We start from the raw sequence: 27,632 nt of genomic DNA on the forward strand, positions 1-27,632 counted from the left end.
GGAGAGTCTTCTCCCCTTCGCGGCAGTGGCGAGGGGCGAGAGCAGGGACAGTCCCTGTGAAGATCAAGCCTGGTTCTTCTGCAGGTGCCAGGGTCAATGTCACTGTCCCCCAGGATAAGATTCTGGAGAGACTAAGAGGAGGTCCCCTACACAGTCCTCTTCACAAGAGATTTCGAGGTACCTGAAGAGGGCTGGGATGTGTCATGAGGATAATGCATGTTCTTGCCAGATTGCTAGCCGTGCCTCAGCTAGGTAGCCATGGTGCTGCTAGCCATGTCGCTGGTAGCTATACCATTGTTAGCCATGTCCCAGCATTCTCCTCGGGAAAGCGTCTTGCTAAGGCAACCACGCTCTCCTAAACCCATGCCTGTCACCACCCTGTCGACAGGATGGTGACAGGACATGGGCTTCATTCCTTTGACAGAGATGCTGTAAGGAAGAATAAGAGCATCTGCTCCTACTCTCCAATTCCCTTTACTCCCTCGGGCAACACCAGGAGGGACGAGATGAATGGAAGGGATCATGCAGAAAGCTTCTGCAGGACAGCGTCTGGGTTTACATTCCTGGAGGGGTCTTAGGGTCCCACCGGACATACACCCACATCGTTGAGGAAGGATTTTCCGTCAATGATGGAGAAACTTCTCCGTCTCAATACCTAGTGTTCCAATTCTTAAGATTCGAACACCTGGAGACTTGTTCTCCCTGGCTCTTTCTGTCCTTTGGATGGATTCCAATTTGCAGTCCCATGTGGGGTCTTTTGTTTGGAGCCCTCGAGAGCTTATTCGATTAAATTACACTCTTAATCCAGTCTTAAATGCTCACATATAGGACTGGTTTTGATGCCTGTTCCTCCTCGATTTCTATGGAAGTTGAAGAGGACCCTTCCCCGATGATCGTTTGGCAAAATTCAGGGGTCTTGCTGAGTGCTTAAATTCATGGGGATTTCTGGTGTTCTCAGAGTGCTTTGATTTTTCTTATGATTTCCAAACACTCCGGCAAGAGTGACATTTCCCAAGACTTGTTATTACATATTACAGGAATCAGGGGTCTTGCCAAGTGCCTGGATGACTTGGTTTCGCTGGCGTTCACTGAGTGCTTGGATTCATTGTGTTGTCTCGCCCGATTATTGTCTTTCAAGAATCAGCATCTTGTTGAGCGCAGGAATTCTTACAAATTCTAGCACTGAGCGAGAGCTTGCTATCACAAGTGCTTAGATAGCGAGTAAAGAGAGTTCACTCTTTAAGTCTGGTTTGCATTTATGCAGAGCCTGCATTGCATCCCAACACCTGAGTGAATGGTCATGTCCCATCTTCATGTCTTGGACCCTAGGTTCAAACATGTAGGACAGCAGACATAGAATCCCTCTTATTCTCCTTCTTGGAGCTTCAGCCTTGAAGGAGAACAGTTTAATTGGGAAGAAGTGATAGTTCCTTGCTGAGGATTACCACTCATAATCATGTGGTGGCGATCTAATGCCTCCTTATCTCCCTCTTCAAAGGCTTCCCAGCCTAAGAAGAGGAAGGTAGCTTCTCTCTGCATCCTTCCCCCAGGGAGGAAGCAGTTGACTCTCTCATCAGCTCGCCTGCCCCTTCGGGAGTGGGAACCATGACGCTGTTTCAATATCCAGTGTCTCAGGAGCCCCAGGAGTTTGGACCAGGTTCATTCTCCTGTCTCCGGTTTCCAAGGGCACGACCCATGCAACCGGGTCTCCCTCCCCCCCCGGTGTTGCAGGTACTCATTTGTGAGTCTTTCTGAGTGTACAATCTCCAAAGGTGGGTGCGCACACCCACAGTCATTTGAGGGGAGCCTTCTGTCCATCGTGACAAGTGAGAGAAGGGACTGAGCTGTGTTAATGACTTGGACCCCTGTGAAAGCTGGGGATGGCTCTTCTTCAGGTGCCAAGGTCGATGTCGCTGTTCCTCGGGACATGACATCTGGAAGAGCTAAGAGGAGGTTTCGATCATGGGGAAAACGTAGCAAGATGCGGTCAAGTTCTCACCACGCTTTTGGCGAATTCAACTTAACTCGACTCTTCCTCACCTTCGCGCAAACAAGCCAGTTGTAGGACAAGAATGCTTCGTTGGTTGGGTGAGGACGTCGGCTCTCCTTCAAGAAGCGTTTTGCTGAGGCGAATGCAGGTTTCCTACTCTGTGCATTGCTGTCAGAAGTTTAGAGAGAACGGACAAGAACAACATTTTTCCTCCTCTTTTTCCCTCTACTTCTGGGTTACACTGGGATGGAGGGAATAAGAGGAACTCCACAGAGTCTACTCACCAGAGTTTGAATATGAGAGACTATGTTCATAGTTTGATCTTAGGATCTCACCAAACATACGTTCAATCTGTTCAGGATGGAGATCACTGAGAAGCTGAATGCCACCTCTCCAGTGTTCCTGTTAGGAATGCCACCAGCTTGGCATGAACTAGTTGTCTTGGTGTCCTGTTATCGCCATAGAAGCCTCCCTTCGGGACGGCTTCATCTTTGGTCTCTTCATTAGAGAATGAAGGTTTGCTACCAGTCCTTATTCTTTTTCTCACTTGACTGAAGAAGAATTAGGCTGGCTCTTGATTAACAGAGCCTACGAATAAATACTTGTATATTCTCCTCGCAACATGTGTTTGTTATCAGTTGCACCATCTGAGTAACAAGTTAGTTCTTCTGGTATAGACCAAAGCAAATATTATCTTCTCTTAATTAACCTGAAACTCAGGACAGCCTTTCAGGCCTTCCGAGAGTTTCTGGTTTTAATTTTGAGACTACTAGTGGCATTGTCTGACAACACCAAAAAGTTGGCATTATCACTAAACAAGAGGGCTTCGTTCCCTTTAACAGGCAGGTTCTCAAGCGTATCTTTAGTACACTCGATAGTTCTATAGCCGAACACATTCCTACTTGGAATGTACTACCAAGCAACTCAGGCAATACCGAGTCATGCGAGGTGCAGAGATTCTGTCATCTTGGTATTGTTTGTCTCCTGTCAAGGGCTAAATACTAATTCGAATCTCTGCCCGGCCATCACAGACTTAGACCTCGCCTTGGCATACGGTTTAGGTGGTGTGCTCCACATTTTGCCATTGCAAGAATTGTCCATCACAGACTTAGATCTCGGCTTGGCTCGAAGTTCTTGCATATGGTTTAGGTGGTGTGCTCCACATTTGTCATTGCAAGAATTACCAGACAGAAATATATCTCATGAAACTCCTTATCATCTTTCTGTTAACCTCAGGGTGTAACAGAAGTCTGCAGTGTTGTATTTCATTGCAGTTGTCTCGTAGGCAACTGCGATGATTACGAATGATTTTTTCAGACAATTACAATGCTGTTTTCCCTGACAGCACTGCTCACCCTGACAGTGCTGCTCTCCCTGGACAGCACTGCTCTCCCTGACAGTGCTGCTCACCCTGACAGTGCTGCTCTCCCTGACAGCACTGCTCTCCCTTGACAGTGCTGTTCACCCTGACACTGCTGTTCTTAATGACAGCGACCCCGACAACGCCGCTGTCTGGGTATAGAGAAAAGTTCCTCCCTGATCCAACTTTCACAATGTCAAGAAACGGTTCGTGTAGGCAGTACATCCCTGTGTTTTACATGGCTAAAAAAACATACTTCAGCCTTCATTGCAAGCACAGGCCTTTTGTGCCAAACAGCAGTGAGACGGCTGACATTCTCTTTCAGTCCTCTGTAAATTTCAGGAATTAGAAACCGTCCTCTTTGGTTGGCTTCATTGGCAGGACTTTTTTCTGTCAAATCATGATAGTTAACTTCTTTCCAATTCAACTGTGAAAGATGTGGGTACACACTCGCTCTAGTCTTTCAAGTAGTTACTGTTTCTCCTTAGTTGAAATTCTACTACTGATGAGAAACTTTCTCTCTGTCTTGCCATTTAAGGGACCCGAGGCCCCTAGATGGCGCTTGATTTTTGTTTAGGACATGCGAGCCCTTACAAGAGTCATTAGACAATGTTTTTGTTTTTCAAGACTGTATCCCGTCTCTCTCCGGCATTGGCAAAGTGGATAGACATGGTGCACGGATCGTTTCAGCATCCGTCAAAAGGCAGATTATCAGGTCGCGACTTTGTCTCGGGTATCAAATCATTTGGCATCTGTTTGAACGGGTCAATTCCTTCGTGATCCTCTACCCCTTGGACTTTGTTTTTTTATTGATCCAGATCAATCATTACTCTGTCCTATTGACCTGCAGAGACTACACATGTCGGTTTTCCTTTCTCCACTACAGGCTCGTCATGGAGAAGTGTCCAAGGACATGGCTTCCTTGAGTCCTGCGAGATAGTGAACTTCATCTCTGTAGATAGCTACGTCATTTGTACGCTCTTCCGGTGAGAACACAGTGTCAGTGGCTTGGTCCTTTTCATTGCACTCTGAAGAATATGTCGGCTAGGAGATAGATGTAGTCTGAATAGTCTGAAGAGTGTTTGCTTATCTGGCTCCTTCAAGAGGACAAGTTGCATCTCTCGCCTATGGTGTGCAGTTCTAGAGGTAAAAAAGGATGCGAGAGTGACTGGTCTCTCATTCCCCCTCCCCCTCCCCGTCCTTTTACTTCTCTTCCTTTCAATGTTTGAGAATAGGACTTGAACTTACACCTAGGCTGGTTGGGCATTTGGTGCACTAAGCTTACATCGAGTTTCTTTTCTATTTTTTGTCAGAATCATAGAAGCAATCCTGCTCCTTTCTCCAGAAAGGGGAGGAAGGAGATGTGGGCAATAAGGCGTGAATGTCTCGTTCTTTGCCTTAATCCCTCTGACTCTTTATATATTCTTCTCAGCTTTTCGTATGAGTTATGATTCTCTCAGCTTTAAGATGAAAAGGCCCAGAGGTCTGACTTTTGATCCTGCAGTTCTTAAACTCCAATCAATGTGTCAGAGGCAGAGAACTATCCTCCTCACTCTTTCAACCAGGGAGGAATTGCCCAGGTGTGTGAACTCCAGTCAGTTCTAGAGACTCGCTCTGATTCCTCCCTCCAACAGTGAGCCTTCCTATTGTAAAGGATTGAGAGTTTGCATATCGTGTAGAAACAAATCACAATTTTTGAAAGTAAAATGTATTTTTCTAATTATACAAACCGAGGTCCTTTACACTAATTCCCCACCTCATGCCACCCCCTCAATCAGAAACATGGGCTGGCCACAAGTGTAAATTGGAGCGTTACATCCAGGCAGGCGGGTCTCCCCACCTACTGGGTGGTAGTTACTGCCTAACCACCTTGTCCAAGAGTTTCAACGGCCGTATCCAGCTGCTATGTCCGCAAGTAGACCCTATTTTAAAGGACCTCAAGTGTGTATAGTTAGGAAAAATACAATTTACTTTCAAAAATTTTTCAGTGCCTGAAATACATTAACAGCTAATGGAAAAGAGAGAAAGGATAACCTCTTGATTTGGTGGAAGGGAAGGGCTTATGAAACAGTAAATCACAATTAAAACATTTAAAAAAAAATTTTCATACTGAAAATATTCTGTGTGATTTAATGAACAAAAACATACAGTCATAACTTTCTAATAAGCATCCATAATCCTCTCAAAGCATGAGAAAATTATCAACACAAACATACCTGATAAGGAGAAACGTGGACATGAATTTTTATATGATTAAGAGAAGGCAAGTGTATTCAAAACTGAAATTTCTGTAATCCATGTTTTGCTGCCACCAGCATGACCACCATCTAACCAATACATGTTGCTTATCTGAAACATGAACATCACTTGGTTAGATATTGTAAAGAACAATGGCTAACATGTTTTTCTTATTCAGTGACTTCAGTTATACATGTACAGAGGATGACTTGAATATTTCATGGATTTTGTGTAATTAGGGGTTTTAAAGAAAATAATGTAATTTTTGTGGGTGCCAAAGACAAATTTAAGCAAACGTAACCATCTTTCAAAGATTTTGAACTAAAACAGAAGAGACAAGAATGGAAATAATGCAAGATTTGGATCTCACCTTCTGAATGAAGTCAATGGAAACAGCGGGTCTTTCATCTTCAGATGTCTTCACAGTGTGAAATTCTGTGATTAGCTGATTCAAAATGGACACACCCTTTGCTAAAAACCAATTAACGTCAAATCTTCCACAGATTCTGGAAAAGTAATATGAGCTTCTGTTTTTTCTTGAGCATATCTGAGTCCTTCTGAAATCAAATCATCAGGTGGATAATAGCTGCTGTCCCTGGTGTGTGGAGTTGGAGCACCCACGCTATTACTTGTCACGAAATTGTCATAACAACTAAATGTTTTCCGCTCCATCCTGTAAAATTGAAAGACTATACTGATCTGAAGTTCTTTAAAACATACAGACACCACTCTACTTACAAACTTCAACTTATAAAAAAAAAAAAGATCACAAATTAAAATTATGTTCAGAAACACTCCCCTTTGGCCACATGAAAGTTCAAATTTTTTTCTATGCCTATTCTGTACATACAGTACTGTACGTATGTATGCACAGTGTATTGTGTTTTCAGGATGAAAAAATTATCTTTTTATAATAAAATTAGATTTTGCATATACTTACCCAGTAACTATATTGCTAAGAGTTTTTTTACTCGACGGCAGCCTAAATTCAAAATTTTGTGGGTAGTGCCATCCCCCTACGGCAATACAAGGAACGACTTAGCTAATCAAGTCATTCTGTTTTCTGCCACGCTTGAAACGTTGAGAGCTTACAGCAGCTTGTTCTTATTTTCTGGTTATATCACTGGATTTCAGTAGTGTTACAACCACCAGAATGCATTCACAGCCTCTGAGCAGGATGAGACATCTTTTGTTTATTTGTTCAGATTAACATCTATTTTAGCTGGAATACTTGCAGTCTCTGGGAATAAGAATGGTCGTATAAATAGTTCTTGAATGGATCACTATTCAAGTAGATCAGATACTTTTGCATATATCTTTTTATCGGTTAAGTATTGACTTCAGTATCTAAACTTGATGTTACGTCATTCCTTTAGGCCAAACTTTCATTTTTAGTCTTTGTTTACTGGCCATTAGCTATTAGCAAGACACCGCTCCGGTAACAGTTACCTTAAAACAATCCTCTTACACTCGTTCTTGTTCACTAGGCATAGGCTATTCTCAAGTCGAAGGTAATGATTACCTTAAAATTAATTCTAGAATGTTATCCATTCTGTTATCCCAAAACTTTTGCATTTACTATTCACTTACCGGTATTAGGCTACATGTAAGTCGCCCATTAATGATTACCTTTAAAGTAATTATTGAACACTGCAGGAATGTTGCATCATTCCATTAATTGATATTATTTTAATTTTGGGATTCTGTATACCGATCATAGACTAGTCACAAACCGCTGGTAAATATAATTACCTAGAAGGTAATTTGTGAATGTTAAGACCTTTTTTTTCTCCCTGGTCATAAGAGCATGGGAGGAAATCCACCCTCTGACATTTGATCAAAGTTTTCAACCGTGGGATTAAAGGTCGTCAGACTTCTGGGTTATCTCATATAGAGGAGGATGAGATCTCCATATGCGAAAAGCAAAGAACCATATGTTAGAGACAATACCGTAAGGCACTGACAATCATTGGGTATGTCTTAATAATGTCAAGGCCTCCCACCCCTGCTAGGGGGAGGAGTGGATATAAGCTTCTATAATCTAGTCAAAGAAAATAAATTGGTAGCTCTAAGGAGTGTCTTACCTGCATCAGCTGCCAGGTGCAGTATATAATGGTCCATGTACTCTGCCCGAGGGAAGAGAGAGGTAGGATGAAGGGGATAAAGGAGAAGCAGTGAAGGGGATTACTACATTCATACCGCAAAACAAAGGTAATGCATGCAACCTTGGCCTGTTAAAGGAGCTGGGTAAGCTACACAACTTGTTGAGCAACCACAACAGTCCCGAGGAAAAAGTGTCCAAGGACCTGTGGGCAATATTCTGAAGGTAGTGTGAAGTGAGGTGGTCTGGCACGACCACACCCCCCCCTGCCAATACCTGTTGAGCCGACAGGTTCCTATGGAATGCAAGAGAAGGGGCAATACGTACTTCAGACAAAGGGTACCAGTGTCGTCTTTGCGAGCAACAGGTATGCCTTCCTGATCGTCTCACGAAGCCAAAAAGAAATAGTGTTCTTGGAAACCTCTTTCTTGGAGATTTTCACTCTTCTTCAGATAGCGCTGTAGCATTCTAACAGGATAAAGCAGCATCTCGTGTGGATCATCACCAACAGTCACTCAAGAAGAGGATCGTGAAGGACTTGAACCTAGCATCAGGGGGACAAATGGGTTCTGAGTCTTTGCTACGAAGTCCATGACAAAATCGAGTGTACAGTCAACACCCCCTATTCGTGGCCTCAAGATTTAAGACTTGCCTATTTGTGGATTTTTTTGTCGAGCCTATCTATATATTATTCTTGGACTTTTTGTCGAGAAGTATTCACTAATCAGTGTATTTTGATGTTATTTTCATGAATAAATAAATTTTTTGTTATTATAAAAATTGGATTTACTAATTTTCAATTACAGTAGTGCCTCAGGATACAATATTAATCCGTTCCAAAGCATCCTTCGTAACCTGATTTTTTCGTATCTTGAACTACGTTTTACATGTAAATTGCCTAATTTGTTCCAAGCCCTACAAAAACACCACAGTAAATTTTATAATAAAGCTAAATTGACCAATAAACAATGAAATGCAACAATTTGGACCATTCAATACCTAACATAATCTTTCTTGTAGTACGTACCTGTTAATAAAGTCTATTAATGAACAATCACTCAAAAAAGTTCTGCTACATATTTCAAACTTTTTGGAGAACAGCTTATTATAGTGACTTCTGGCAACTCTGCCATAAGCGATTGAAATAGTAACATCTGGCGCTATCTGGCAACTCTGCAATAAGTGCTTGAAACAACTCAAACACTACTGGTGCGCTAGAGAGATTAACTCGCGTTTCCCTTAAACCGAGATTTTTCTTCTGCCATTGCGGTAATACGTTACATGATGAAAAGATATTACTATAACACTTCAACGGTCATAACTGTTCTTATTCTTTAATATTTCATCTCCAAAAGCAATCACTACCTTTGTTTGGTTGCCTTCATATGTGTGATCTTTGTAGACATAGGCCTACAACTATTATAAGTTGAACAATATTAGTCTTAGCAACATCAACAATTACGACTTCTATAAAAATCTGCAGGATTATTATTATTATGAATTAAAGTTTACAAGAATTGGTATTTTAATGACTAATCCATTGCTTAAGTACTGTAAATTAGTGAAACCTATTTTTTTTTATATTTAGGTGACATAAACATTAGATACAAAATACGTAAATGTGTATTTTCAGTGTTATACAGCAAATAAATATGTATTTTTGGTGTTATAAGTTAACAAGAAATATTTGCACTTATAATAATGGGAAAAAAAATGAATAAATAAATACACAAACACACACACAAACACACACACACACACATATATATATATATATATATATATATATATATATATATATATATATATATATATATATATATATATATAAATAAAGTGGTACCTCGAGATACGAAATTAATCCGTTCCGAGGCAGCCTTTCGTATAATGAGTTTTTCGTATCTTGGAACACATTTTACATGTAAAATGGCTAATCCGTTCCAAGCCCTCCAAAAACACCCCATTAAATTTCATAATAAAGCTAAATTGACTTATAAACAATGAAATACTACAACAATTTGGACCATTCAATACCTAAATTAAGAATAAAACTCCAAAAACCTGTAAATAAAGTGTATATTAGTGTACAAGAAATTTTATTACTGTAACTTAAAATGTGGAAGCTTACCTTTCGAGTGAGGCTATCTCCGATAGTGGCGGCAGAGGAGGAGGAGGACAAACGGCAGATAACGTACGTACACTTAACTTTACGAAAACACATAAAAAATTTAAGGAAAACTATAAAACTAAAATTTACGAAACACCTTAACAAAACTGTAACACTTAACTTACAAAAATCTAGAAATTACGTAAAAATTTTTTTATCTTTTTTATTTTATTTTAACTTTTGTTTTTTACTTTTACGTAGGCTTTTTTTTTTTTTTTTTTTTTTTTTTTTACAGAATTTCAACTTCATCACCACTTTCAACATTCTGTTTTTCATCACCTGGTTCTTCCTTTTCGCTTTCAACTTTCTGTTTTTTATCACTTGGTTCTTCCTTTTTGCTTACTCCTGCTAATGCTGAAGGCCTCTTTAAAAATAACAATCCAAGGAAGATTGCTTCTGCCTACTTTTCACAATGTTCCTGAAACAACTCGGGCAAACGTCATCGACTGCGCAAGAAAAAGCATACGACCTGTGTGAGCCTTTTCGGGGTGTCTTTTTTCGATAAACGATTACACTTTATGAAAGCGCCTAGAATATCCTTAATTTCTGCCGTTGTCATAGGCTCCTCCTCCTCTTCCTCGCCGCTGCTAGAGAACTCCTCTTGGTGCTCCTCGAGAAGGTCATTGATGTCATCCTCGTCGACGACCAGCCCCATGGACTTGCCGAGTGCTACGATCTCGTCAAGATCTGGTTCCAAAACAGTTTCGGGATCGTCAACTGTTTCTGACTCTGCAGCACCAGCTTCGCCCACGTCGAATCCCTCGAAGTCTCGGGCGGATACGGCATCAGGCCAGAGTTGCCTCCACGAGGAATTCAAGGTTCGCCTCGAAACCTCCTGCCAAGCTTGGTCAATGAGTCGGATGCAAATGATGATGTCGAAATGCTCCTTCCAAAATTGACGCAAGGTGAGGTTTGTGGTATCGGTGATGTCGAAACATCTCTTGAAAAGATGTTTCGTGTACAACTTCTCAAAGTTCGCTATCACTTGCTGGTCCATGGGCTGGAGGAGAGGGGTGGTGTTGGGCGGAAGAAAAAGAATCTTAACGAAGGAAATACTCCACTAGGATATCTTCCTCGAGGCCAGAAGGGTGGGGAGGGGCATTGTCCAACACCAGCAGACATTTCAGGGGAGGCGCTTCTCTTGCAAAAACTCTTCACAGTCGGGCCGAAACACAGATTTACCCACTCGGTGAACAAAAGCCTCGTTACCCAGGCTTTTGCATTAGCCCTCCACATCACTGGAAGCTTCTCCTTCAACACTTTGTGGGCCTTGAAGGCTCGAGGAGTCTCGGAGTGATACACCAGTAGGGGCTTCACCTTGCAATCCCCACTGGCGTTCGAACAAAGTGCGAGCGTAAGCCTGTCTTTTATAGGCTTATGCCCGGGTAGCTTCTTCTCTTCCTCCGTGATGTATGTCCGAGAGGCATTTTTTCCAAAAAAGGCCAGTCTCATCACAGTTGAAGACTTGCTGAGAACTGTAGCCTTCCTTGGTTCATCATCTCGTCGAACGTCTTTTTAAAGGCTTCGGCCGCTTTCGCTTCGTGTCTGAGCTGGCAGCCTCCCCATGACGCACCACCGAATGGATGCCAGTCCGTTTACGGAATTTCTCGAACCAGCCATGCAAAGCCTTGAACTCTGGGGTTGGCGTTGAAGTCCCTTCCCCTCCGTCGTCTTCCGCCTGCGCAATCAAATCGCCGAAAATAGCACTGGCCTTGTGAGCGATTGCCGTCTCCGTTACTGTATCGCCAGCGATTTCTTTGTCTTTTATCCAGATGAGGAGCAGCCGTTCCATCTCGTCGTGCACATGGCTCCTCTTGCTGGACAAAATAGTGATGCCCTTCGACGGTGTAGTTGCTTTGATGGCATCCTTCTATTTAAGGATGGTGCCTATTGTCGACGGATTACGGCCGTATTCCTTTGCGATCACACTCAATCGCATAAAACAAGCTTCGTACTTCTTTATGATCTCCATCCTTTGTCTCCAAAGAGAGCATGCGCTTCTTTCCGTGAATTTCAACTTTCTTGGGACCCATGACTACGTTAATTTACGTAAAGTTACACAATACAGTCTTCGCACAACACGATAATATGTACTGCAACGAAATCACTAACGAATTTACGTTACTAAACGAAATCGTTGGAGCGAATGAATGCCGATTGCGTACGGTAAAGTTTCGGGTGCGGAGTGGCCAAGCTAAGGCACGCCAACACGTACGTATAGAAGATGCATGATGGGAGGGATGCTGTCCAATTAGAGAGAAGGATCTCATGGCTTGGCTAGCATCAGGAACCAATGGAGAGCAGGAGGATGGTGGCGAGTCTACTATAACTAAGATGGCAGCGTGCGGCGCAAGTTTCAAAATTGTTATGGGGCGAATCTTGGACTTTCAGAAACCTTTTGTATCTTGAAAAAACTTTTCGTATGTAGAGCAGTAAAATTTTTCGTCTTTGCTTTCGTAACTGGATTTTTAGTAAGTTGAGCCTTTCGTATCTCGAGGTACTACTGTATTTTATTTCATATATATATATATATATATATATATATATATATATTATATATATATATATATATATATATATATATATATATATAAAACTACAAATGTCCTTTAATATCTAATTCGCTCTACCTCAGAATTAATATATTTTCATATAGTGTTTAACCGAGGGGGAATTTATTAAGCGATAATAGAATTGGCGATCGACAGACGCGAACCATCGACCTCTCAATTCCAGGACTGGCAGTGAAGCCCCAGACCATCCCGATGGTCTGGGGCTTCACTGCCAGTCCTGGAATTGAGAGGTCAATGGTTCGTGTCTGTCGATCGCCAATTCTATTATCGCTTAATAAATTCCCCCTCGGTTAAACATATATGAAAAATATATTAATTCTGAGGTAGAGTAAATTAGATATTAAAGGACATTTGCAGTTCGATATATATATAATAATATATATATATATATATATATATATATATATATATATATATAATATATATATTATATATAATATATATATATATATAATAATATATATATGTAAAACGAGGATATGAACCTCGTTATTTATTTGGTAAATGTGGAACTCCGAGCGTCAGGCATACCGACACACAATCTCTCTCTCTCTCTCTCTCCAAGCGACCAATGGCTCGCGACCTCTCTTTTTCTCTCTCTTTAAGCGATCCCTCTCTCTCTCTCTCTCCACCTCTTTCTCTCCATTCTGTCAGGTAATCAAAATGAGAGACAAGTTATATAAAAAATAACCATTTATTTAAGAATGGAAAGTTAATCATCAAGTCTCACAGACTAACTTAACTCAGTTAACCCCCCAACATTAAAATGTCTAAAACAGTAATTTGTCACACCAATTGTCTATTCTCCCATCGGGACCCTTCTGTCCCCCTAGGACTCTTGGTCCCCCCCATTGCCAGAACCGTCTGTTTCAAAGACACGAGAAACACACTCGTTAGCAAACATAAGTTTAAAGAAAAAGTTAATAAAATGGAACATCTTACAAGATATCAAACAAGCCATCCCTTTGGCTAAAGTAATTCAACTTGGCTAAAGTAATTCAACTTACCCATGCAGCCGTAATATCTCACTCACTATTCCAAAAAACACTTAGGCACCACCATCGTGGCTCTGCCTTCCTCCACGAATCTTTGTGCAAGTCTTCCCATAGACTTGGCTAGAGATACATTATGAATAGAAGAGGCGCACACGCACATACGAATGCACACTTCGTTAATGGCTCATATTACTGGCTACAACCAGTTTCCCAAAGGCACTTTGAACACGAGCCCATGAACTGACGAACATTGACTCACCTAACTATGCAGTTTCATATCACACCACCACAGAAATCATTATCAGCTTTTCTCGGGTCGTTGCTTTGGTTTGGCTCTGTTCTCTATGCATCCAAAAAAGTCACAGTGCATCACATTATGCTATTAAATATATAATTAATTATAATCCCTATCACAGAAGCCCGGCCTCGCACAATTGCTAGCTCCCGCCTAGCAAATGGTCAGACAATACAGCTTACATAACATAAAAAACATTGGCCGGCTTAAAATAAAATATAAGTAATAACTGCACGTCTCTGGCAGCACAAAGTAAAGTCTATCATGCTTCATCTCAAATAACACTAGAATTTTCTCTCATTTTGGATTCTTGAATATCCCTCTTTGTCTGCAACTCCCAGAACAGACTGAAGCCCGCTGTAGGAAGATGGAATGCCTCCTAATTGAAGAAGACTTCTAACGGCTTCTGTAGATCCCAAAAGCGCTGTTGAACTCTGTAGAACTCTGTAGAACTCTCATGGAAACTCTCGTAATCACCCTTGACAAACGACAGCAACCTCTCTGCACGGCTGGTGGACGTCTTGCTAGCGTCGGGGAACGACTTTTTGGTGTGTTAGTATGTCAGTCAAGTCATCGGTCAATCAAAAAAGAATTAACCCCAGACATACTACTTCTATCAAACAATGACCTCAAAAAGTCAGAAATACTAACTGAACGTCTCCCAACTAACTCCATTTAACACGACCAATAAATCATAAGTCATTATCATAACTCGCAAAGGAAAAAAAATATCAAGTTCTCTAACTCAATTCTCCAAACTCACACATCAGCACACACAATCCAAAACTCACAGCAACTCCACGGACTTCTGCACTCACATTTCAAACTCGAATGTTCTCATAAGTAAAAAAAAAGAAAAAAGACAATGAGCCCAAGGAAAAAAAAAATCACGTAACAAGCCCAGACCCAAAAATGAAAAATGTTCTCTCAAGCTCTGATATTACAGCAACTCACAAAATCAGTAAAAATCTCCAACTTTAATAGCAAAAACCTCTTTACTGCTCATATAATTAATTACAATGAGACCTTAATGTCAAACTCCCATTTATATAATCTCAACCCCGAAAAATTACATCTCCCGATAAATTACATCTCCCGATAAATTACATCTCCCGTCCAAAAAGAAATGCTATTTAAGCTCAATCCCCAATACATCTCTCATAGGAAAAGGAAGAAAAAAAAAAAGATAATCACAAGGCAGATTCCACCATCACAAAACACATAATATGTGCATAATATACACAATCCCTGCATTTTCCCCCAAGAAATGCCTATGTATAGTTACAAAATTATTCGACATCGCAAAACTTTTTATCGACCGACACGGCCAGAAAGCAAACTCTTACACATGCGCTTTCGTGAAATGCTACTGTCAACATTCCAGATATTGCAAAAACTCTGAGCAATCACCACTAGAGGAAAAGGAACAGCACAGCGCTTGTCAGCAGAAAAATCCACCTGCGGACACGTATGCTTGACTGCAGCATAAAAAATGTCTAGTCAGACTCGCAAGTTTGGAAACTCGTGATTCTCAAAAAAAACTTCTATACTGACACAAAGTAAGCACATTTCACAAATTAACTCCAGGATATGACTAATGTGTTAAAAAAATTTGTCTTGAAGACTTAACTCTCAACATGACACTGCCCAATCATGTAAAAATTATCGCCTATTCGGGATAAAAAAGGTTACGATAAACTCGTAATGCAGCAATTATATGCCTCCAAAATAATACACTTGTGAACATAAAAAATGCACAACATCTCCATAGGACTCATAATGCAGTAATGCCACTCGCCTCCAAATAGTCACGAAACCAAAAAGAAAGAACCACAGAAATCTTCTCTTGGCTTGAAAAAACAAAACTCCCATAACCACAAAAAAGGGTCACCTGCCAAAGATTAATTCCACCTCCATATATTTCACCATATTAATAATAACACCACTCCGGTTATAAAAAATATTTCCTCCATTTGGGTTAATAACCACCCCCCCACACCATAATCACTCTTCTTTCTCCGATATAGCCACATATTAATAAAAAACCACCACTCCAGGAATAAAGAATAATCACCTCTGTTTCGGCAAATAAAAAAATATTTACCTCTATTTCATCAATAACTCCATGTAGAATAAAACAAGGCTCCAAAAAAATATTAAATCTCCATGCAGGATAAAAAAAAATGAAATCCCATCTCCAAAAAAATGTACACTCAAAGCATCCAGCTGACCCAGCTTTCAACAAATATTGCCCCATGTATTCCCAAAAATGTGTCTCCATTTGCAACAAAGATGGCTGCAAAATAATTGAACTAAACATAGCTCTCAGCACCATAGGCAAATATCAAATGGCCAAAAATATATCTCCAATATATTATATCTCAAATTATAACTCCAAAAATTAATATCCTCCAATTATATCTCCAAAATAATATATCTCCAATTCTCCAGAGAATAACTCAATGTTATAGTCAAAAACTATAAACTCTCTCCATTTAGCAAAACTGTTGAAAAAGGGCAAAAACTTGGCAAATAAAAACTGTCTAGGAAATTCTAGAAAAAATCACCAATGTGCCACAACTCATTATAATAGAACTCCAAATTCAAAGTGTCTAAGCCAAGACTGATCCATATGCACTACGACATAGGACATTAGAAAACTTAGCCAAGTTTCCTATCTCTGGCAAAGTTGTCACAAATACAACAAATGTATTGCGCAAGAAAACTCACAATTTCTGGAACACAAATATCCAGAAAAAAAAAATGTAGTGCCATTACGTATGCATTCAAAAAAGTGCAAGAATTTCTCCCCTAAATCTCACTGCCGCATCAATAGCTGAAAACAAACACATTCCCGAATAATGACTCTAAGTCACGAACTGAGATATAAAAAAAAAATATTCACACAACTGGAGAGAAAAAATAAATTCAAATTCACCCATGATAAAAAAAACTTGTGTCAGCGATGGCTAACTTCCAAAAAAGGAGAAAAGAAAAACCAACGGCATTGTTAACTATCTCCCATGACTCACGTATGTCAAACAATTATCTGCTGAACTCATAAAAAAGACAAACAAAAATAATGTGTTGTTAGTTCCTCCCAAATTAAAAAAAAAACACCACCACCCTTGATAGCATTACAACACCCACGTATTAGTATATAATAAAAAAAAAAAAGTATCAAATATCATTATCAGCAAAATCACCAAAATTGCTATCATCAAAATCACCAGTATTAGTATAAAAAAAACATCACCAATGTTAATACTTGTCCATTCACCCAGAAATTCAGTACCAAAATTCAGCACAAAATTCACCAAAAGTTCAGCAAGATTCAACACAATTCACCAAGATTCAGCCAGATTCATCAAGATTCAGCAAAACTCATCACTCATGAATTACTGAAATATTCTCCAAAGTTACAAAAACTCAACAAATAATTAACATAAAATTTCTCCCATAATTTATTGTAATAATTCTCCATAAATAATTATCTGTAATAATTATAAAATAATCTCCCATGAAATATCTCAAATCTCTCGTAAAACAAGTCCCTCGTATTGATAATTATACTTAAGCAACCCTCCCATGACATATCTCATACAATAACAATCAATAATAATAGTAATAATTCTCCACAGTAACAATTCTCTTGCAAAGATCTCAAGTAAGGGTGCAATTCAAATAGCATACACCAGTATTGCCAAACCCACAGTATACACCACCATTGCCACACCCAAAATCAACACCAGATGCAACACCACTCATCGGCAATTTAAAGTAATCCCTCCAACACAATAAAAAAAATAATAATAATCTGTGTCCCCATTATATTTGTGTCTTCCAAAGCATAAGGAAAACATACACCACATTTCAATTATCTTTTCTCTTCATTCAAGAGAAAGAAAATCTCTTTTCATTTCCTTTCCTCTTCATCCAAGAGAAAGAAAATCTTTTCCTAAAAAAAAACCCTACTGGCATTTCACGTCATCAACTAATCAATCAGCTGATGTCTTGGCATTGGAAAATCATTTCAAGAGAAAAACACATTCGTCTCTCAACACCCCAACAAAGAAAAAAAAAAAAAGGAATGAGTTCACCCACACTGAGAAAAAAAAAAAAAAAGTTTCACCCTCCACCGGGCATTGAAATACCCCCCCAGTCAAGTGATAGAACACCCCCCCTTGAACAGTGTCTGAGTATCCCCTCATGGTATACACCAGTAGTAAGTACCCTTGCAATACCCCCAAGGCAGGCCAGTAGTACCCTCCCAGTAAGCAATGCCCTTTTGCATTCGTTAGCAGAAATTTGCTGAGGCCCGCAAGAATGGGTGGGAGCTCTGTCTCCAAGAAAATGCAATACAAGCACAGTTCGCATGGATGAAAAACATTTTATACACACTTATATGTTAAACAAAGATGAATGCGTCTATTCTAAACACGCGTCAACAGAAAACACATCACTTTCCGCTACTATGGGGAAAAAAATTTGACATCTTAAACCAGTCCCATTACACTAAGTGATTCAAAAACCCTCCCCCAAAAAATGTTCTTTAACACTTGCCACTTCATAATGAGAGAAAACCACCCCGGAATCTGCGTGATTACCAACACGCGAATCTCGTCGGCACAACGCACTCGGCAAAACCGTGCAGCAAAGAAAGCACTCGACGATCATTCACACACCAGACTGAGTCACTCGCGCCTTGGAGGGTCTCGGTACGGGCAAATTTGATGACTCTAATACAATTTCTTTCCTCAGCACTACACCCTCACGGATGGATATTTTCTCTACCCCTTTCACTTAGCAACTGAAATCTTAACAATTTAACAATTTTCCAAAATCCCACAAAAGGCTTTGTCGTTCAAAAACTATCGCTAAGCCATAACCCCTCTATGTTTAACTGGTCACCTGTCTCTTCATTAGCGTACCCAGGCATAAAAAAACCTTTTATACCACTCACCACCACCTGTAAAACGAGGATATGAACCTCGTTATTTATTTGGTAAACGTGGAACTCCGAGCGTCAGGCATACCGACACACAATCTCTCTCTCTCTCTCTCCAAGCGACCAACGGCTCATGAACCTCTCTTTCTCTCTCTCTCTCTAAGCGATCCCTCTCTCTCTCTCTCTCCATTCTGTAAGGTACTCAAAATGAGAGACAAAGTTATATAAAAAATAATCATTTATTTAACAATGGAAAGTTAATCAATCAAGTCTCACAGACTAACTTATCTCAGTTAACCCCCCAACATTAAAATGTCTAAAACAGTAATTTGTCACACCAATTGTCTATTCTCCCATCGGGACCCTCTGTCCCCCTAGGACTCTTGGTCCCCCCCTTGCCAGAACCGTCTGTTTCAAAGACACGAGAAACACACTCGTTAGCACACACAAGTTTAAAGACAAAGTTAATAAAATGGAACATCTTACAAGATATCACACAAGCCATCCCTTTGGCTAAAGTAATTCAACTTGACTAAAGTAATTCAACTCACCCATGCAGCCGGAATATCTCACTCACTATTCCAAAAAACACTTAGGCACCACCATCGTGGCTCTGCCTTCCTCCCACGAATCTTTGTGCAAGTCTTCCCATAGACTTGGCTAGAAATACATATGAATAGAAGAGGCGCACACGCACATATGAATGCACACTTCGTTAATGCCTCATATTACTGGCTACAACCAGTTTCCCAAAGGCACTTTGAACAGGAGCCCATGAACTGACAAACATTGACTCGCCTAACTATGCAGTTTCATATCACGCCACCACAGAAATCATTTATCAGCTTTTCTCGGGTCGTTGCTTCGGCTCTGTTCTCTATGCATTCCAAAAAGGTCACAGCGCATCACATTATGCTATTAAATAGATCATTAATTATAATCCCTATAATATATATATATATATATATATATATATATTATATATATATATATATTTATATTATAGATATATATATGTGTGTGTGTGTGTGTGTGTGGTGTGTGCGTGTGTGTGTATATATCAAAACGACAATTATCTCGTTATTCACTTTGGTAGTCGAATTAGGCCAGAGCAGCAGGTGGCTGGTAGTTGGCAATATGTATTTCTTTCTCTCTCGCTCTCTCTCTCTCCATTAACTAGGTCATCAAATCAGAGTCGTGAATTACAAAAAATATGCATTTATTTAAAAGCAAGGTATTTACTGAATAACTCAGATTCGTAAAACAGAATGATTAAATGGAATGTTAACTCAAAGTCCAAATAACTCGGATAACCCTCGGTAATTAACAGTCTACATAGTAATTACTCAACACCATTTCTCTAATGAATAATCCCACTCTTCTCCAGAAAATAGTTCCCTCTAACAGAATATTTCCCTCTGCTAGAAAAGCCTCTTAACTCTTTCATATCCGCTTAGTTTTAAGCACTGTGTCCCCAGATATCCGAGGTGTCTGGAAGCGCTCAACAGTGCGAAAAAATTGTTATTTCGAAAATTCAGCAAAATTATAAATTTTATGCCAACAACGTTCATTTTGCTGTCCTTTTTTTCTAAATGTTAGCATTTTATGGTGGAATAGTCAGAATAAGAGTCTCAGCCCTCTAAATACAAAAAAATCTGAGTTATTTAACAAAAAAAACAAAAAAATCTTTACTTCCTGTGAAAAAATTTATAGAAAAGAGGATAAGAAACATAGCGCTCTGCCCGGCGCATAGTGAGAATTATCGCTATAAATTTTTTTTTTTAAGAGCCCTATCTCGGTTATTTTTCATTGAAATTCCTTTGTAAGTATACGAAAATGTAGAGGAAACGTAGAAGAATAAAGGGAAAGTCAAGAAAAATGGCATTGGATACGGCAACAGTTTCATTTTGACGTTATAAATTGATCAAAATGAAAAAAAAATTTACCGTTGTCAACATTTATTGCTAGAATAACAATTTTTTGAAGAGCCCTATCTCGGTTATTTTTCATAGAAATTACTTTGTAAATATACGAAAATGTAGAGGAAAAGTTGAGGAATAAGGGGAGAGTTAAGAAAAATGGCTTTGGGGTCAGTGAGAGGGAAGTGTAGGTGCGATCAGCTGATTTCATTGTGAGAATTTTGCTACGCCAGGGATTTGAGCATGCACAGTACAGAAACTACTTTGCTGGCGTATTGATACCCGAGATACACGGTCCAAGGTATGATCTAGCCTATGGAAATCGCTACTTGTCCGAAAATAAGAAAAAAATGCCCCTACCACACGTATGAAAAATTTAGGTAAATTTTACGTACCGCTACGTCAGTTGGATAGATAGGGGATAGAGTATTTTTACGTACTATTACGTCAGTTGGACATGAAAGGGTTAGGAGACAGAAGAATACTCTGATAAGCCCAAGAACATAATCAAAAGATCACATAAACAGGTTATCTCTGAAATAAATATTCAAATACAATCTAGCCACACTTTGGCTAAAATAGATATAAATACACTCACCCATTTCAGCCAGTTTCACTTCCACTAAACTAAAGTACTTTGGCAGAGCCATCCCAGCTCTGCCTTCTCTCCCCGTAACAGTCTCTTCATGATAAGTCTACATTTCCTTAATATGTAGGAAAGAGGCTCACACGTACACACAAACTCACACCAATTGTTCACGCCCAGAAACCACTTATATCCAGTTCTCAAAGGCACCCATAACGACTGATGAGCGTTGACCTGCTAGGTAAGGATTTTAATATCACTTCACCCAAAAAGACTTATAAGCATTTTCTAAGCTGGGATGTTCTCTGTCTCCATGGGAAGCTAAAAACGATGATTCCCAAGTTTTGAGGAATGTCAAAGCACGTGACATACAACGATGTCTCATACATATCATATCATATTATATTATTTAAAATATCTCATAGCAAATCCCCCTCTTTATGTCACACACACACACACACACACACACACACACACACACACACACACACACACCACACACACATATATATATATATATATATATATATATATATTATATATATATATAGATATATATAATATATTATATTATATATTATATATATAAAAATTATAAATTATATATTAGTATAATATTATTAGTATATATATATATGTGTGTGTGTGTGTGTGTGTGTGTGTCAAATTAAACACACAACCAAACAAAATAACTCTCTCTCTCTCTCTCAATATTTTGTGTGGGACCATCTCCTGTCAATGACTTCACCCAGTCTCCTTGGCATAAAATCCATGAGTTTTTCACAAATGTTGACCTCGTGATGCTTAGGCCTAAGTGATTCCCATACCGACTTGGCATGACTAATTAGGGCTCCTTTGGTCCTTATTTCGCTACTATCCCATTTACTTACAATATAAGCCCAAAGATTTTCTATTGGGTTAAGTCCGCAGATTTTGCAGGCCATTCAATCCGGATAATATCATGATGGGCTGTAAACCATTCTTTTACTGCTTTTGCATTATGGACAGGAGAATTATCTATCACTACATAGACTGGTTCCTGATCTTGGATGAGTGAGCTTACAGATGGAATAAGGACTTCTTCTAATATTTCAATATACTGATGGCTGTTCAACCTTTCGCTGACCTCGATCAGTTCTCCAAGACCACTATCAGCCATCCATCCCCAAAGAGCTGCCGTAACTCTTCCACTCCGCTGAATGGGTTGGATATTTTCAGCCTCACACCTAGAAATAAAATGATACGCTCACTGAATAAAAGCCATGAAACACTGATTACACCAGTCTGTGATATACAACAGAATGGATATAAAGATACATGTGTAGGACTATAATACATACATATATATATATATATATATACATATATATACATATATACACACACACATATATATATATATATATATATATATATATATATATATATATATATCTGGCCTATTATGTATTCCGATTTCCTTTAACCCTTAAATGCCGAGCCAGTATTTCTGAAAGTGTCTCCTGTATGCCGGCGGTGTTTGGGAGTGAGCGCCGAAGCGGAAAAAAAGTTTTTTAAAAAAATCACAGTACACTTAGTTTTCAAGATTAAGAGTTCATTTTTGGCTCCTTTTTTGTCATTGCCTGAAGTTTAGTATGCAACCATCAGAAATGAAAAAAATATCATCATATATAAATATTGGAATATATGACAGCGCGAAAAAAAATTTCATATATAATTGTATACAAATCACACTGTGAGCAAAACGGTTAAAGCTCATGAGTTAATCTTTTTCCGTTGTATTGTACACTAAATTATGATGAATTTGGTATATAACAAATTGTAAAATGATCAAAGCAACACAAAGAAAATATTATCACAATACGATACATGAATTCGTAACGCGCGGACGTAAAAAAAAGTAGTTTTAAAAAATTCACCATAAATCGAAATATTGTGCTAGAGACATTCTGTTTGCAGTTTTCGACCATTTTGGTAGAGTTCAAAGTTGACCGAAGGTCGAATTTTTTCTATTTATATGATTTATATGAAAATATTTCAAAACTGATAAAAGCTACAACCATGAGTTATTTTTTGTTGTATTCTACATGAAATTGCACACATTTTCATACATAAAACTTTATGTAATGGCTAATATAAAACGGTGAAAACATTACGACAATCGGACGAAACAATTTCTGATTTTTTCGGAAGAGTTACCACGTGGACATAAGGAAAAAGTTTTTTTCAAAACATCAAGATAAATCGAAATATTGTGCTAGAGACTTCCAATTTGTTGCAAAATGAAGGTAAATGATTTATTATGATTAGAATGTAAGAGTTTTAGCTTACAATTGCGTTTTTCGACCATTTCAGTCGAGTCAAAGTTGACCAAAGGTTGATATTTTGGCACATCATTATTTATATGAAAATATTTCAAAACTGATAAAAGCTACAACCACGGGTTGTTTTTAGATGTATTCTACATGAAATTGCGGACATTTTCATATATAAAAACTTTATTTAATGGCTAATATAAAAACTGTGCAAACATTGCGACAATCGGACGAAAGAATTTCTGATTTTTTTGGCAGTTACAGCACGGACGTAAGGAAAAAGTTTTTTTCAAAAAAATTCACCATAAATCGAAATATAGTGCTAGAGACTTCTAATTTGTTGCAAAATGAAGGCAAATGATTTAATATTACTAAAATATAAGAGTTTTAGCTTAAAATCGCGTTTTTCGACCATTTCAGTTGAGTCAAAGTTGACCAAAGGTTGAAATTTTGGCACATCATTATTTATATAAAAATATTTCAAAACTGATAAAAGCTACAACCATGGGTTATTTTTTGTTGTATTCTACATGAAATTGCGCACATTTTCATATATAAAACTCTATGTAACGGCTAATATAATATGGTGCAAAAATTATGTCAAAGTGACAAAATAATTTCCGAGATGTGTCGCTGATGCTTTTTAATGCGAGAAGAAAGAAATTCGCGCATGCGCGCCTGGGTTACGCTTGTAACAAAACAACAAGCTTGATCCGTGAACTCCCAGCATCCCTGAAGGAGCATGATTCAAAAGTTTTTGCCAAGTAGGCCTATTACTATTTTTCCGCGAATTTTTAAAAAACTTTTTTGGTTGACGTATCATACGTCAATTAAGCACCCAACAGACAATTTTCGTTGACGTTTAATACGTCCAATAGGCGTTTAAGGGTTAATGACACTTAGGCCTACATGCTTAATCGCTTATATAAAATCTACTGAATTAGACTAAAAATTTTCACAAATATGTTTGTATTACATAGTATATAATTGCTTGGCTTATACTATTTTAATAGCTTTTATATTAGGACTATTTTCTATTACTTATTATCTGAGCTTCAACAGAATTAAACTAGCAAGAAACTTAAAATTACTATGTTAACTTCAATAAAGCTTACCTTGTATTAACTGGACGCCAGCAGTGAAGACTACCATGCTCATCCGTGGAGAATGTCTTCTCATCGCAAAAGATAACTTTCTTCCAGAAATATTGTAAAGCAAACCCTAACCTCTCTTCTTTTATGTTTTTCAGTCATGAGGGTTTCTTAGCAGGAATATGATGAAATATCTTAGAGCCTCATGCAGCCGCCGGTTACAAATGGTTTGGGCATCAACCTGAAGGCCATGTTCTCTCTTGATAGCTACGGCGGTTGTTCAGGGTAGTGTGCAACGGGTCGTCCATGTTCTTGTTAACTATATTTATATTTCCTCTTTCTCTTTGTCGTCGTATCCATCTAGGCACGGTTGTTCTGTGTATGACAAGCTGCTGAGCAATATCTCGATGGAAACATGAGCCCCATGCAGGCTAATGATCAATGACCTAAGAGAGTGTGGTGTGGTGGCGCCTGTTATCCATCTTATCGGTGCAATTGACGAATGACGAATTGACGATACAGTTTAACTTCCCGCGTAAGTGTGGCGTCATATGAGCACTTACAATGTTATGAGATTTTTTCTTTTTGTGGGTTTTTGACAATAATTATGGTAGAATTATATAATTCCTTATTTATATAGTATCGGTGATGATTATGCAATATTATTTTATTATTAGTTAATAAGTTTTTATTTGGATTCAAAATATAGTTTCTTATTTGACTCTTTTGCCCAATCATCTGGCACGAATTTTTCAAAAATGTTTCCTTATTTTTTTGTAATATGATTTTTTCGCTGGGCCAATCGTTTTTTTATATTGTCTAAACCATTACAATTAATAATAAAAACCAAAAAATGAAAAGAATAGCAAAATTTCACTGCATTATCAAAAGAATAAATTATTATTAGGTAAACGAAAACTTCTGGAACATGTTGCAGAATATCTTTGAGTGACCGTACATGGTGCAAGAAATACTTTACGTACATGTACGTACATATGTAGTAAAATGTGGAACCTTACCTTTCGAGTGAGGTGATCTCCGAAAGTGGCGACAGAGGAGGAGGACAAATGGCAGAAAACATGAACACTTAACTTTATGAATCACCATGATAAAGTAACTTACAGTACAACGAAAGTGAAATCACTAACACAAATTTACGTTAACAAACGAAATATATGTGAACGAACGAATTCCAGTGTTTACAATAACGCTGCCGCAAAAAAATGGTCAAGGAACGCCTTTACATAAGGTATGATGCTGACCAATAGGAGAGCAGGATCTAATGGCAGTGACTAGCATCAGGAACCAATGGGAGAGCGGGAGGATGGTGGCGAGTCTACTCAGTTGGCGGCGCGCGAGTTTTAAAATTGTTCTCGGTGGTCCGGGCGAATAAAATTGAAAATCCAAGATGGCCACCAAAATAACCATCCGAAGTAGATGTAGTGCTTAGAAATATTTGTATTTGTCTAATTTGCATGATCTAAGAGTGGATTCCTATGTTTTTAAGGCTGCTGAACTATATTTTCCTGTTTAAAAAGCACTCTGAGACATATTTATCAAGATGACCACCAAGATGTTTGTCTTTCTTTACAAAAGTTTTGTCCCGGCTAGTACATTTTCAAAGTTATGCATACTGTGCTGCTGTTTCTCAACCTGCTACTGTTTCACATATGCAGCTGTAGAGTGATGTGCAGGGAAGCTCTGCCTGAGAGCACTTGCATCTTCCTTTGCAAACCTTCTTAACAGGAGCACTTTGTCAATTCATGACAGCTTGCTGCATCAGTGGTTAGTGTTGTCCAATGTATCTGCCATGCTTCTCCTTTCTGTGTCCACCCCCATTCAGCTGGACTGCTCATGTGTGGATTACAGTGGGTTGCCTGGCCCCAGATGATCCCAGCCTGGTAGGCTGCACACTTTGCATGTTCTCTGAGGGCTGCCTGTGTTGGTGGAATTGAGTTGTACGGCCTCTGCTTGAGGGCAAACAGATCTAGTCTCACTTCGTCCATACCAGTGGCTGCGCTTGATCTGTCGTACATGAGGATAACGAATCTTTCCAGCCTCTGCATGTCAAGATCACGAATCAATGTTGGATGCTGGCTGAGACTAATGAATGTTTCAGTACATCATCAAATACATTCCAAGTCTGCCATGCAGATTTCTTCACTCTCCCACAGAAGCCAGACACAATGTCACATCCAGTGAATGTGTGAAAGTAGGGATCGCTCTAGCTTTCTCTAGCCCAGTGGTTCTCAACCTGGGGGGCGCGCCCCCCTAGGGGGCGTCAACAATTTCCATGGGAGGCGCGAGCCCTGGGGAAAAATGAATACAAAAATTTTCTAATTCAATTCGTTATTCTCTTAACGAGTGAGGAACTAATATTCAGAGGTTTATGAAAAAATGAAAAATTATCGCTTTATAAACGTTACTTTCCTAGAGTCTATTACTCTGGTTAGGCTCGTTGGGCTGACAATGTTTTGTAGTTATTGACCTCCCTCCCTATCCCTCGAAATCCCTTCTTTTTCTCTTTTTTTCTAGTCTGGGAGGGAATTTACTCACATGTGGAAGGGGGGCGTGGAAGGAAGGACCGACTCTTAGAGGGGGCATGGTCATATAAAGGTTGAGAACCACTGCTCTAGCCCAACTGCAGAAACTACCTCATGGACTGGAATCCATTGCATATGTCTTCTTTGGCATAGTCATTAAATGTCTTTGAAGTACGTGGAGGTGAGGCATTGACAAGTGCTGAGCTGTCAATGATGATTGTATTTCCCTTTGGTTCTCCCACTGGGACATTCACTTGCGCTTCAAGATTTTCAACCAGCTGTGACTTCTGACACGTATGAAGCTTGCCACTGTCACTGAGAGATGTGGAGTATAACTGATTCTCATGCTTGAAAAATTCTTGCAAGTCACACACTGTTCTGGCTTGAGATGAACAGTCACGAGAATAACTGACAGTCATCTCTTAGGACTTTCTCCTTAGAAATTCCCTCAGCCTTTCTTGTTTGAAGAATGAAACAGGGTTCTTCATCCTCCAGCCCTTTCATAAATGAT

At 39.0% G+C, this 27,632-nt stretch overlaps 1 pseudogene; it reads right to left on the reverse strand.

Moving 5' to 3' along the window:
- LOC135202403 (mitochondrial protein C2orf69-like) overlaps nucleotides 1–27,632 on the reverse strand; it is a 206,189-nt pseudogene that overhangs the window by 2,733 nt on the left and 175,824 nt on the right.

The sequence above is a fragment of the Macrobrachium nipponense genome, chromosome 30, assembly GCF_015104395.2.
Source record: "Macrobrachium nipponense isolate FS-2020 chromosome 30, ASM1510439v2, whole genome shotgun sequence".
Classification (NCBI taxonomy): Eukaryota; Metazoa; Arthropoda; class Malacostraca; order Decapoda; family Palaemonidae; genus Macrobrachium; species Macrobrachium nipponense.